The sequence below is a fragment of the Nylanderia fulva genome, unplaced genomic scaffold (genome assembly GCF_048542155.1).
Source record: "Nylanderia fulva isolate GAGA-0341 unplaced genomic scaffold, ASM4854215v1 Scaffold31, whole genome shotgun sequence".
Taxonomy (NCBI): domain Eukaryota; kingdom Metazoa; phylum Arthropoda; class Insecta; order Hymenoptera; family Formicidae; genus Nylanderia; species Nylanderia fulva.
The window spans coordinates 867,540-883,359 of NW_028190379.1; the positions used below are offsets into that span (position 1 = coordinate 867,540).

The 15,820-nt window shown below is 30.3% G+C and overlaps 1 protein-coding gene and 1 long non-coding RNA gene across 4 annotated transcripts in view; both read right to left on the reverse strand.

Annotated features, from left to right (window-relative positions):
* Positions 1-15,820, reverse strand: part of Pde9 (phosphodiesterase 9) — a 268,013-nt gene that overhangs the window by 187,494 nt on the left and 64,699 nt on the right. The gene's annotated exons all lie outside the window — the stretch shown is intronic.
* Positions 90-2,140, reverse strand: LOC146722470 (uncharacterized). Its single transcript, XR_014925161.1, has 2 exons — positions 1,830-2,140; positions 90-1,049 (listed from the first exon to the last, which is right to left on the reverse strand). It is a non-coding gene; the product is annotated as an uncharacterized LOC146722470 (long non-coding RNA).

The following is a 15,820-nucleotide window of genomic DNA, read 5'->3' on the forward strand; positions in this document are numbered from 1 at the left end:
ATTTGCAACATTCTATTCGTTTGGGAGATTTTCGAGATTTACGGATGTAACAATACTAGAAAAATGAAGGCATAGAAAAAAAATAATAATTTACTAAAACTTGCTTTTAATGTACAAATACGTATTCATATACATATGACAATTCATACACGGAAAGATTTTTTCGCTATATTAAATCATAAAAAACATTACATGTATTATGGTTTGTGGTATTAAGTCAAAAATTACCATGCCGCATGTTAAAATTATCATGAATGATTAAATTGGATAGAAAATATGCAACAATGTAAAATTTATATAAAATATTTGGTATCGTCATAATTTTTTTAGTATCTATTCCATTTAAAACCCTTAAAATTATAAATATATAATATAATTTTGCAGAGATTTAAAAATTTTTGATTCTTATCGTAAAAGATATTAATACTTGTTATTATAATAAAAATATTAATCAAAAAAACGTTTATAAAATTCTTGCTGTCTATTATTATCCCGTGATTGACATGAATTTCAGGATAAATTTTACGATAAAATTCTTTCTGTATATTAAATATGTCGCTTATACAGTATGGATCAAAGTTAACAGCTATTGTGCAACAGAACGCATTGTCAGTATATTAAGTAATTAATATCGGACTCTAGAAACCGCGAAAAAGGAAAGAAAAGAGTGTGAGAATCGCTATCGGTCATCATGATTGATTTAGTGAATGCGAGATGTTCATTGCTTATTTGATACGATTTGTAACTAATGAATAATAAATCAAATATGAATTAGATCAAATGTTCTTCCATGAACTGTAACTAGATGCGATCTGTAGTCACTGTAATTTGTAAACTGCAGACCACAAAATGGACATGTAAATACGAGTAGTATACTGGATTCGGTCATGTTGACGGTATTCTTCTGGCTTTTATTCATTAGCGGGGTCTTCTTCTGACCACTCTGTCCTTCAGTCATAGTCGCTGCTTGTATGAAATTTTGTCTTTTCGGTTTTGAATTTACACCACTTGGTTTGTTGATTATTTGCCACAATTTTTTATTAGTGCAGCTGAAAATTAAGGCAATTTTTCTTAACAAATAATTTTGATTTATATAATTAAAAATTTTTGTTATAAGGTTGAGTGATTGTTATTTTCTTTTGAAATTAATTCTTGTAATTTTACTTGTAATTGAAATTATTGTCATCACAAACTGCTGTCATAATTAACTTTCTGTTCTATATTAATAATTTAATTGATCGAATGTGAGATATTATATTCATTAAAATTGCATATGACTTGAAATGAATAACGTACAAGATTGTGTTTTGAAACATGAAAAATCACAGACTTCTATGTATTATTCCAAAACGTATCTAAGGGTTATACGGTGAAATGTGATGTAAGGGCAGCGATATCTAATTCGACAGATTTAGATATGTCGTTCTTCTTGATAAGACATTGATAATAAATACACATCTTACAGTAAAATTGAAACAGTAAAAAGTATCAAATATATGAAAATAAGAAATATACTAATGACTAGCAGTCTAATAATTTACTTGTAATATACAGACGTTTATATGATGACAATTAAAATCCAAAAATAAACAAAAATTTCAAATAAATGTTTTGTTATTTAATTACACTCATGATCAACTTATGTTTTTTATAGATTTTGTTATTTAAAGGTTTTTCTTTTTTGCAGTAGAAATTTGTTAAAAATCAATTTTTTTATTAATTAAAATTAAATTCGCGAAATATATTATCAATTAATTTTTGTTGTTTAAATAAATAAAAAAGATATTGTATTATATGTATATATATAAATATATTTAATTTTTTCTTACTTTTTCTTCTAAAACTCGCTTACTTTTAGTTCTTCTTGTATTAAATAACGACTGTCACTGTTATTATGTCTTCTCAGTTGTTACTGATCCTAACTCCTGTTCGCTTATGGATAGATTTGACACTGAACAGGCAAATAAATAGCAAATGTGGAAAACATTTAACTCAAGCGCTTAAAAATATTTATAATATAACACACAGATATTTCTTCGATTTGCTTCATAACCTAGTCATATAATAAACAGAATATTTTGAGAATCCGCGAAGTCGTTAAATTTCGGTATCTTTATAAAAGCAGAATATTCAAGCGTCAAAAAATAATATATAAGAAAAAGCATATTTTAAATATTGCATAATTTAATTTTTATGTTATTGCATTTTTTATTAATGATAAAATATAATAAACAAGCGCGGAAAGCAAATAGCTATATGATTTTTGATTGATTGGTATTGATTTGTTCTGACAGTTTCACACAACTTTTTTTATTACTTTAATACCAGATACTTTATTCTCGAATTCTACATTTGCAACATTCTATTCGTTTGAGAGATCTTTGAGATTTACGGATGTAACAATACTAGAAAGAGGAATAAAGGCATAAAGAAAATAATGATTTACTGAAACTTGCTTTTAATGTGCATATACGTATTCATATACATATGGTAATTCATACACGGAAAAAATTTTTCGTTATATTTAACCATAAAATTTATTACATATTTTATCGCGTAGTTTGGTAGTAATAAGTCGAAAATTACCATGCTGCGTGTTAAAATTATCATAATTAAATTTGATAGAAAATATTACATTACTATGTAAAATTTATATAAAATATTTGGTATCGTCATAATTTTTAGTAGTATCTATCTTCCATTTAAAACACGTAGAATTATAAATATATAATATAATTTTGCAGATATTTAAAAATTTTCGATATTTTACTATATATCTTAGTAAAATTGATCAAACATTTTTATATCTAATTGTAAAAGATATTAATACTTGTTATTATAATAAAAATATTAATCAAAAAAACGTTTATAAAATTATTGCTGTTTGTTATTATCCCATGATTGTCATGAATTTCACGATAAATTTTAAAACAAAATTCTTTCTGCGTATTAAATGTGTCGCGTATACATTATAGATCGAAGTTATAAGCTATCATACAATTGGACGCGTGGTCATTATGTTAAAAAATTAATATCGGATTTTACAAACCAAAAAAGGAAAGAAAAGAGTGCGAGAATAAAATTAAATAAGTCGCTGTCGATCATCATGATTGATTTAGTAGATGCGAGATATTCATTGCTTCTTTAATTCGACTTGTAATTAATGAATAATGAATTAAACATCATTATGAGTAGAACGTATATGTTCTAGGAGCTCAGAGTGATTTTGAAACGTTTCAGAACATTTTCTGCATCCATATTTGCTGAGATTGCTGAGATCGAGTATGGTTTTATCTGACAGGATCCTCTTCTCATCACTCTCCTCATAGTCTGATCCTTCACTCATGGTCTCTCCCTGTATGATTTTCTGTCCTTTCGGATTAGTTGCTGACTGAGAAGTCAAATGAACTTTACGTATATGTTTCAGGAGCTCACTGTATGTGCTAAAAGTTTCACCACAATTTGAGCATTTAAAATTATTAATTTTTACTGGAGGCTGGGATTTCTTCTGACCACTCTCTCCTTCACTCATAGTCTCTGCTTGTATATTTTGTCTTTTCGGTTTGAATTTAAATCACTTGGTTTGTTGATTATTTGCTACAATCTTTTATTTGTGCAGCTGGAAATAAAGATAATTTTTCTAAACAAGTAATTTTGATTTATACATTAAAATTTTTTTTGTAAAGTTGAGTGATTATTATTTTCTTTTTGAATTTTATTTGTAATTGGAATTATTTTGATCACAATCTGCTGTCATAATTAACATTCAGTAAAGCAGTAAAAAATATCAAATACATATAAAAATAAGAAATATACTAATGACTAGCGGTCTAATAATTTACTTGTAATATATAGAAGTTTATGTGACTGACAATTAAAATCCAAAGATAAAAAAAAATAAATAAATGTTTTGTTAATTAATTACATTCATATGAATAACTTATGTTTTTATAGATTTTCTTATTTAAAGCTTTTTGTCTTTACAGTTGAAATTTATTAAAACTCGATTTTTTTTATTAATTTAATTTTAATTAACGTTATATTTTATCAGTTAATTTTTGTTGCTTAAATATATAAAAGAGATATTGTTTATATGTTTATATATAAATATTATATTTAACTTTCTTACTTTTTTCTTCTAGAACTCGCCTTTTGCTTTTAGTCCCCTTCGTATTTAATAACTGTTGTCACTGTTATTATCTCTTCTCAGTTGTTACTGCTACTAACTGCTGTTCGCTCTTATGGGTAGATTTTACACTGAACAGGCAAATAAATAGCAAATGTGGAGGACGTTGAACTAAAGCGTTTAAAGATGTTTATAATAACACATACAAATAGTTTTTCGATTTTTTGCATAACTTATATTTTATCAATATTTTCAGAATCTGCTAAATCGTGAAATTTTGATATCTAAATTAAATCCGAATATTTAAACGACAAAAGTAATAGAAGAAAAATTGTTTAATATTGTATAAAATAATTTTAATACTGTAGATTTGTTATTTATTATATTATTTATATTGTATTACATAAATAACTTCAAACTGCATAGTACAAAGTGTCGCAAATATCGAAATGCATATCGATGTTTTATGCAAGCAAATCTGATGACAACTAATCAAATTTACTTAATTATAGCTATAATCTATAACTGTACGTAAACATTTTTAAACACTTAATACATATAGATCAATTAAAATTATGAGCGCATTGCATAATTAGAAATATCGGACAAAAGTTTTGGTATCAAAAATATTAGGAAAAAATATCAGAAAAAAACATGTTCGGTTTTATAATTATAATTTTCGATCGCGACTAAAAGAGAAAAAATATAGGAGAGAAATGAAAAGTAATAGAGAGAAAGAGAGAAAGCCAATTATTAATATTAATATAATAATATATTATATTAATATAACAATACATTTATATATATATATATATAACAATATATTAATGTGTAAAATATATAACTACAATAATATATTTTATTAGATAATTATTTTTCGATTATAGAAGCTATTGTGTAATAATTTATCTTCCAAAAAACCTTCGAATAACTCTCGGGAAAATTTCCAAAAAAAACCCACAAATAAATGACGCTATTAAGAATAATATGAGGTATACTAAGCACATCGTTCTTCGGTCTCTCATATAAATTTAATACGTTAAGTCCTTTAGTTTTTCATCTCGTGTTCGCTAAATAAACCTCAGAATTGGATGACTAGGTTAATCTTGCGATAAAAAACCGTGCCCAGAAATTGTTTCCAGCGCTGGGAGGAAAAATATGTATATATTTTTGCGAGAAAATGTCAGAATGGTGAATTTGTCGTACAAATATCAAAATATTTAGCGAAAAAGATCAACGTATATAATTTTGCTAATATTTTCACCCATAGAATTCTCTGTTAAACTATAGTTAAAAAATATTAGTTGCCATATGTGTATAAAATTTAGACAAGATAACTAAATTTCAGGTTGTAACATGACAGCTAAATTAGCTAAGCTAGCTAATTTTTTTTTCGTCGACCAACATTTCGCGTTGCCACATAAGTGTAGTATTTTTTTTTTTTTTATGACCTCAAAGTTTCGTACATATATGCGGGCCGTAAAAACGTCCGCCGCGTTATCGCACGCACGTTCCGTAAATTCAGGTGCGCCTCGGGGCCCGCTCGTAGTATCGTTATCGAATGCAAAACGGGCTATAGGCACGACAAGCGAAACCGGCAGGCGTGACGATAGTAGCTATCCGCAAACAATGCCCCAATGGTCACGATTAAGCGCAGCCGTATTACATACATACGTCGCGAGACGCATTATCTAAGCAATAACCCTTAGATTAATCAGCTTCTAAACGGCCCGGCATATACTAGAGATCTTCACGCGAGAGAGCACGTAATTCAGGCGGCTAATATCGGGTTCGCTGGAGAGCACATCCGACCCTATTCGAGGTCATTTTCAAAGTTCGAGAAGCGGTAAAAAAATCCGGGGTGTCTAGCAGACGCAATGAAAAAAAATTCCCTTATTTCTTCAGATTTTTCAACACTAGAAATTAATGTTTTTCCTCACTTTTTAGTGTTATTTTTTCCAAATATATAATTTGCATATATCTATATGATCAATCAATTAAATGTTAAATCATGAAATCTTTGAGGGTCAGGGTGTTTAGCAGATCAATGAAAAAAATTAATTACCTGACTTTTTCAGATTTTCCAAGACCAGAAATTAATTTCTTTCCTCACTTTTTAGTATTACTTTTTTCAAATATATAATTTGCATATATCTATATGATCAATCAATTAAATGTTAAATCATGAAATCTTTGATGGTCAGGGTGTTTAGCAGACTCAATGAAAAAAATTAATTACCTGACTTTTTCAGATTTTTCAACACCAGAAATTAATGTTTTTCCTCACTTTTTAGTATTACTTTTTCCAAATTTATAATTTGCATATATTTATAATATATGATAAATCAATTAAATATTAAATCATGAAATCCGTGAGATATTTTTGTCAACAATAAAAAGGTTCGGGAGTTAAAACAAAAATTTAATTCAATTATACAATCTGCATTATGTACGATAATCGTAACAAACATGTCACTATTTAAATAATGTCTTTTTATTTATATTATATCAAATTTTTTGTCTCTATCAGACACATTAAAATAAAATAACACGATGAAAATATAAATTAACAAATACGCTGTAGATGGATTAATTTTTAACAACAAAAAATTAGAGTGCTGGGAGTCAAGGAAAAGTTTATATTTATTTAATAAAAAATTATTGAGACAAATGTAGAATAATGTGAAAAAATCCAGATAAATAGTAAAATTTCCTGACTTTTTTCGCTGACAATTCCAGATTTATAAAATTTCCTGTAAATGTCCGGTTTTCCAGATTTCCCTGACCGCTAGATACCCTGTTTAAATTATTCGCTTTCAGAACTATTTAATTTATAATCTTTGCCAAAAGCTCCTCTTTTAAACTGACGGTTTAGAGAAAAATCTGTGCGTTTATTATCCATTTAAAAAAATTAAAGTTCAATTATAAATTAAATTCGTAGATTCATAACTGACGAATTAAAGTCTTACATAGCATTCGCGGCGCATTTTTTACTGTCATTCAAGACGGAGTCCTTCACAGAAAGTGAACCGTATCAATGTTCCTAATTATCGTTCCCGACAATCAAAATTTTTACTGATCTCGAGGTTCGCTATCTAATATCTAAGTTGATAGTTTAAATTATTCGCTTTGAGAACTATTAAATTTAAAATCTTTGCCAAAAGCTCTTCTTTTAAATTAGAGGAAAATCTGTTCGTTTATTATCCATTAAAAGAAATAAAAGCTCAATCATAAATTAAATTCATAGATTCATAATAGATAAATTAAAATCTGAACATTCATTCGATAAATCTCCTCACTTTTCACTGACAATTCCAGATTTATCAAATTCCCTAACAATGCCCGGTTCTCCAGATTTCCCTGACCGTTAAACACCCTGAAATCCTACGGTCCTAGTAAACATCTCGCGGCCGACTGGGATCGTTATTTCGCCTCACAACTCCGGGGTTGCTCGCCGTAAAAAGAGAAAGCTACAAACACAATAAGCACTTTACCGAGTTCCACCAACGCTGGTGTAAAGTTCCTCGAATGAAAAGAAGAATCAAGAGAGAAACAGAGAGATTCTTTTGCGCGCGCGCGCGCTTAATCCCTTTTTATCACATCGTCCGACATTTATGACGAGGACAGGAGAGGGCGAAACTAATTTTCTCTCGCAACAAGTGGTAGAAAATCATTGTTTCGCGCTTCTAAACGCAAGCTCGGATTGACGCGATACTTTTTTTATTTATCGAGAAACCCGCGAAGTTATATCGACATTTTTGAAATCTTCATTATCGCCTACCATCAGTCATCCGTCAGTCTGTGTAACTACGAGCGGCTTTCTCGCAGATGTAAATTAATTAATATTCTAATGATATTTATTGCGCGAAATGTTGAAACTGAGAATAAGGGCGCTCGGGGCTTTCTATCATTGCGAAACGACGTTTTGTGTTATTCTTATCAACGTTATTTATTCGTAGGGTTCTTTTGGAAATTTAATTATTCGAAGGTAAATCATTTCATAATTGCTTCTATAATCGAAAAAATAATTATCTAATAAAATGTATTAATTATATATTATAATATAATAAACATACTATTATATTATATATTAATATAATAGTTATAATACTTTTAATTTTTTATTTTAATTTTTTATTTTAATATTTTATTTATAATATATTATTATATTAACATTAATATAATAATATATTAATATATTAATTCTCTCTTAAAATTTGCCCTGAAAAACTGAAAATCATGGTAATCGTGGGACACAATATAGTGTTGGAAGAATTTTACATTTAAATTCTGAAGCATCGCGAACATTTAATTCGAGAGATACAGAGAAACGCGCTCGACCTTGATAAGATCTACAAAATGGAGCTTCGCGTCAATTTTAAAAATAAATAGCTCTTGTAATGACACGTAATGACCAGGCGCGTTATTTCCCATAAAAAAAGAACGATCGTTATAATACCTGTGTGCTAAACACACGTGGAGAGAGACTGAACTGACAGTACAGCGAGTGACACCGAAGGAGGTCGCGTGATTGCATGTCGCGATTATTACTGTTCCCTCCGAGTAATTTTCGCAAACAGCCAGAAAAAGACGGAGGAAAAAATAGAGAGAGACGTGGAAAAAGGGCCAGAATACTCGTAAATTCCGCGAGCGTTTTACGAGCAAAGTCGGACAAACGTCGGCCCCTAATGCGGGCCTAAACCGAATTATGCGAATCGGCGCGAATAATGAGCCCCCACGGAAAACGACGCGACCTCCTTTTTTTCTGACAGAGATCAAGCTGTGATTAATAGCCGAGCAGCTAAAACGCTACATGTGTATAAAAGAGAGAAACCGCAAAGACATATGTGATCCCATATTCCCTTTGCGGATTAAATATGTCCCAAATGTCCCTTCCGTTATTTATGCGTAATTTAAATTTATTTATATTAAATATATTCAATTAAATATGTATTAAATTGTATAGGTATGTATGTGTGTATTAAATATAAATTTATCTCGAAATAAGCGTTCCATGAGACACGAGAAAAATTATAAAAATCTCTTGCTTACTCATTGTTAGAGTATTATCATCATTTAAAGGCATCTAACTATTTTCACATATAGCGAAAAATAAATCTGAAAATGTATGTAAAAAAATATGTTTTCTCTATGGATTAAAATCTTAATAAATATCTAAAATAAAAATTTAAAGATTTTCACAGTCTTCGTAATACAAATTTCTGATTTTTTTTTTTCCAAGTTTTTATTTTCTTCAACAATGAAAAGACATCCTTGGGAACTTTTCAGATCCGCCCTTGAGTCTAAGTACAGAAAATCTATCGTCCATCACATCTATTGTACCCCCGCGTTACTCCCTTCTTGTTATTTTAAAACCATCACGCATCTCTCCTCGTCGAGCGCGCAATCTCCCCTTAATAATTTGACACGAGTTTGAGGAAAAAAAAATCTCGCGGGAAAATCTTCATCGGGAACGTTTGACAGATCGTGAAACATATTTCTGACGTCACCCGACATATAAATAAAAAAAAAATATATATATATATAGAGAGAAAGAGAGAGAAAGAGAGAGAGAGAGAGAGAGAGAGAGAGAGAGAGAGATTTTAAGGGATCCTAAACGTCCGAAATCTGTTGTTTTTTCCCTGTTTTATCGACAAAATGTGAGGTTAAATAAACTATAAATCTATTCATTAGCTGTACTAATTGTTTTTTATCTAAAATTAGAACAAGCCGGATTTGGCAATGGATAAAGAAATATAAGTGAATATATAGATATCAATTTGGAAGCCTAGTAAACGAGAATAACTCATCCTACATTTTCGTGCACGTGAAATTGATATCTAAACATTCACTTATATTCGTTTATCCAATGCCTGATCCGCCCTGATCTAATTTCAGGTAGAAAACAACCCGTATAGCGAATAAATAATTTATAGTTTATCAAACCTCACATTTTGTCGATAAAACAGGAAAAAACAGCAGACTTCTCAAGGTCATTTAGGATCCCCTTAACAATCTTGGGGACTTCTCGAGAAAATCGTTCCTCGCAATTTACAAAGTTGTTTACGTCCAGCCGTGTAACGTTCTCGTATTTAAAAGACACCCGGTATAACACGGCCATACGAGGGTATATAATAGCCGAAGAAAATCGAAGGGCTCTATTCTTAGGACTGCAAGCGACCCGATGCATATGCATGTGCATCGTGAGTCTGTTGTATGCGCGTATATTTACGCATATATTACGCGTGTCATGAGCACAAGTACATTATATATGGTACATATTATATATACGTTATACACCTAGATACATGCCTGCGTATATTACTTATTATTATCTTATCATCGGCCGCGTATATTACATGCGCGCGTTAATCTGTCTCCGACATGCGCGTTTATATATTATTACGTGTATATTTATTGCGATTATTTATTAGACATTTTACACGTACGTATGTATATATATATTATATTACACGGTTATTACATGTGCAAATGTAGATTCGTATGTAGCACGTGGCGCTGAAACTTTCTATTGTAGAGTGTCATGTGTCGTAAATTGGTATCTGCTGGCTCGATTTCGCAACCGAATCGAGAAATGTCAGAGATTGGGACAGAATAAAAAAGCGATGAAAACGATATTAAAATTAAAGCAGAGCGAGTCTGCGTAGTGTAGAGTGACATTTGCATATCTATGCGTGGCATAAAAACCATTATACATTTTCTATTTACGAGGCAAATTAATTCGAGATTAACTATATGTAAATTTATTGTCCTTTCGTAAATTTATTTGTCCTAAAAAATTTTTCTGAGAATTTTCTGATCTTTCAGGTAATTTCGTTTAAAATTCCAGGTAAAATGAAAAATTTTTTAGTACCTACTATACTGTTATTGTATGCGTTTTCTGTTTTTTTTAATACAGTTTTTCTTACATTAAGTATCGATTTATTAATTGTAAAATTAATTTGGACAATAACAAAGTGCGGTATAAAACTAAAAATAATGTATCATAAATGTCTCAAGAAATATTACTTTTTTTAAATTAATGATTTATTAAATAAATATGAAGTACTAACTTATTTAAATATTACCTATTAAAAATTTGAACAATGTTTTATGAAATTCATATAATCTTGATACTATAAAAATAGGCTAATAAAAAAATCACAAGAATTTTTACTGAAAACTTAAAATTGCAGATATATAAGATATCTTTTTAAGTGCTAATTAAGAGTAAAGAAAATCCCAATCAAATTCCACGAATTTTCATAATTTCGTTGAACAAAAAATTCCCTGACAATAAGATTTTGAAGATTTTTCCCACAGTTTATTAAAAATATATTTATATTTAAGTCACAAATATAATTTTTATAATTTAATAATTTAAAATTTTTAATAAATTTAACATTTAAGTTTAATTAACAGAACAGTATATAATATGTTAAATTAACACATAAATGTGTTAATATTTGACAAAAAAATTTTAACAAGAAAACACACAATTTTCTACTGTGTACAACCCTGTAAAACCCTGAAACAGCTGATCTGTCACTCGCGTTCTTACGTCAATTCGCGATTCGCGAAAGGCGCGGAATTAATTAGCCGGCGCGTGGCTCGCGGTTTATCGGCTTTCGATTAAGAAGAGGAGGAGACTCGAGCTTTCGGAAATGCGTGATGTAAATGCACGCGCAATGCATCGTATAATCGCCCCGTATCGACTGAACGTGTCGTACACACTCATACATTCGCCGAGTTTGTCGGGAGTTTAGAGTCTCTCTCTCTTCTCTCTTGCTTCCCGATATATACGATAGAACTCGAACTGCTTCCCAGTTCCTGAGAGCAATTACTCCCGTCGGCTATAATTACGCGGCGATGCTGCAGCTCTCGGTGTTTTGCGAGAGAGAGAGAGAAACCCTAGATATAAGGGGCGGCACGTTTCCGAGGAAATAAGCGACAGAAAGACGGAGAAACTACCCCGACGAATCCTTTTCCTCCTTTTCTGGACTAATTCGCCGGACGGAAAAGAGAGGTCAGAAAGGGAGAAGACGAGATTGGATTTAGAATAATTAGTATCCGACACTGATTGACGTGTATCTTCGGGCGATTGCGTTGGAAGCTTCCAATACTTAAAACCACGTTCGCGATTTCTCGAGATAAATCTAAAGATGTTATTAAATTTAAATACGATGTACACGATTTTATAATATTATCAGAATATATGCCGAGAAATTGATTTCGCACGGAATTTTTTTATATATTATATTATTTGAGGATTTTTTAAATTTATAAAATGAGCGAATGAGTTATTTGTTTTTCCATATGCGCAGTTTTATTGTATAAAACTGTACAGAATAATTTAGCACACACAGACAGACACATATGTGTGTGTGTATGCACATCATTTATTATTTAATATAATTAACGAATTTATAAAATAATTTCAGAAAATTGTATGAAACCACTGACTGTATGTGTGAAATCAATAAATAATATTATGTAATTGCTTATTTTTCTTAATAATGTGATTAGAGATTTCATAAAATCGCAAATAAATGTATTTTAGCGGAATTAATTTTCATTACGAGTGAATTACATATTTCATAAACTGACAGTTTTATGAAAAAAAAATCCAATCAATTATTTCACCACACAATATATACGACACCAAAATAATGAATACGAGACGAAAAAGAAATATTTAAAATAATTCTGGGTGATTTTACAGGGTGTCTAGTAAAATTTGAAAATAAAATTTAAGGACATTTCCAGGATATTTCAAAGAAATTTGCACGATTTTCTGTAGTATAATAAAAATGTACAAAAAATTGAAAATTTTATTTTCTTTTTCTATCAAGTCTATATAATTGCATGTTAATAAAAATTATATTATTCGATACAATATTCTGTTATATTATATTTGAACGCTTAAAATCTATAAATAACTTATGTGTAATATTATTGGACTCCTAAATAAAAAATATATTAAATTATTAACAAAGTAAGATAAAATATTTTTTCTCGAATAGTCAAGTGCTCTTTTAGCTGAATGTTTAGAAGCAACGAAAAAAATCGAGGCTCTACAAAAAATTGAAGTACATCTCCAGATTTTTAAAAAACAAATAAAATTCTAGAGCACTTCAAGGACTTCAAATATTTCAAAGACGACTAGACTCTGCTTTGCAAAAGAAAAAATAATTTCTCGCACTTTTGTAAAATTTACATCCTGCAACGATCCTTAGCAAAGTCCCAACTTATGTTAGCCCACATTTACCCTTAAGTGGGTGCTGACCATGATTGTTTTACCGACTTTGAGTTCAAGGGCTTTTCTTTTTATTGGCTATACAGATTAAAAAATCCTTCTTCACAATTAAAGTACTCATAATAATAAACGGAGAGCGCTGTAATTTCGTATAAAAAACAATAAAAGTTAAAAAATTAGTTTTTTTATCAGCCTTTTGCATCAGCTCATAACAATAATTATTTAATACAAAAGTTCTGCAGTTTATTTGCGCACAAAATATGGCGCTCCCAATAGAAATGATATGAAAGAATATTACAGAAGAATAATACTTTATTGTGAAGAATTTTTCAATCTGTATATTCAATACAAAAAGTGAACCTTACCTAACTTAAAGTCAGTAAAACAGAGCAACGGCAGCATCCCCTTAATGTAACTGATTAATACGAGTCATTATCGCAGACTGTTTATCAGAACACCTATCATTACACCTATTCCAATGTGCGTCATATAAAAAAACAATAAAAATTAAAAAATTACAGTTTTTTATCGGCCTTTTGCATCAGCTCATAACAATAGTTATTTAATACAAAAGTTCTGCAGCTTATTTGCGCACAAAATATGGCGCTCTCAATAGAGATAATATGAAAGAATAATACAGAAGAATAATACTTTATTGTGAAGAATTTTTCAATCTGTATATTCAATATAAAAAGTGAACCTAACCTAACTTAAAGTCGGTAAAACAGAACAACGGCAACATCCCCTTGAACGCCACGAGAGAAAGAGAGAGAGAAAGAGCCTGTCTAAGTCATCCGGTGGACAACTACGGGCCGCTACCCCTCGGCGTTTGTTCCAGAAACACGCGTGGTTTGCTTTTGTGGACGAACCAACCCGACGCGGCGCGGAACAAATACAGCGCTCCGAGCGAGAGTAATTCGCGTCCGCTCTCTCTCTCTCTCTCTCTCTCACCCCTATACATGTATGCAAACGTTCTCGCCTTCGGACACTCGGCTAATTGTTACTGAAATGCCGCGCGTGACCGGCATTGGCGAGTTACTTTCGGAATCTGTCGCGAACAGACGGGAAATAATAACCTTCCCATTGTTGGGTTCGCGTGCGAAATATCGCGTTTCGAGGGTCTCTCGTTTTTAGTGAAATGTTCTTCCAGAGAACAAACGTCTCTTTCGATAATTATATTAATTAATAAATTGTAATATTTATGTGAATACAAATATTTTTATACATTTTAAGTGTATATATATTAATTATATTATATGATTAATATATATTATAATATTACACAATTATATATTATTTATATTTTTTAAAATACATTAATTATGTATAAATTATTTAAAAATTAGTAAAATATTTATAATATAAAATATTATAAAATATATGTATATAAAATTAGAGTATTAATCTCATTTACAGACATTTCAATATAAATTATCACATTAAAGGGGTCCTTTGACAACATTACATTTTCCAAAGCGTTTGTTGCAATAAATATGTGGAGAGAGTTAAAGGATTTTATATGTAATCATGATAATATTTTCGCTTTTGAAAGAAATAAATGTTTATTTCCAAAGTAAAATTAAGAGAAAAAAATGAGTTAACATAGCTAAAAAAAAATTGTTCCTACATTATTCATAAAATTTGATTATCACATCTAAATTTTAGCTACAATAGCTAATATTTTTTAGTTATAAATTCTCCATTAAACTATAGCTAAAATTTAATAACTAAATTTCAGGTTGGCTAATTTTTTTCCGTAAGATTTATTAAATATTGAATGATAGCTGAGTGACAGCTCGAAAGATCGAGAATACAAATGTTTGCAGAATGTCGTCGCTCGAACGCTATACTACTGCCGAGCAATGTTATTTCTTAAAAAAGTACTTCTATCAGTTCTCGAGTACACTTCATTAAATTGCGATGTCATGCAGCAAGTAGAGTTAGATATTCATTATCTCTCGCGGATCTCGCTTATCTCGCACGAGCTTGTTGCAACATTGCTTCGAGCAGCGTGTTTAACGATAAGAGATACCCGAGAGATAACATATCAATTTCAAATATCGACTCGCATTAAAACCCTGTAATGACAGAATCGATTACCCCAAAGACACATATATAGGTATATGTATAATAACATATCTCTCCTCGTTCCTCAAATAATATTATACCCCACGCGGAAAATCTACTATCTCTCTTAGGCCTTTAAAAATTGATAACACGTCACAGAGACACGAGCGCGAGATGTCGCGATTCGAGGAATCGTTCGGTGTCGCGTTTCCCTAGCGAGATTGCGGTTGTCAACGGTGTGGTATGACAGGAGAGGACGCGATTGCGGGATAACGATTCCCCGGAGGAAACCGTAAATCTTGGTGGAAAAAAGCCCGAAATAAAAATAGAAAAAAAAACCCAAGAAAGGATGAAGCGAGAGAGAACGCGCG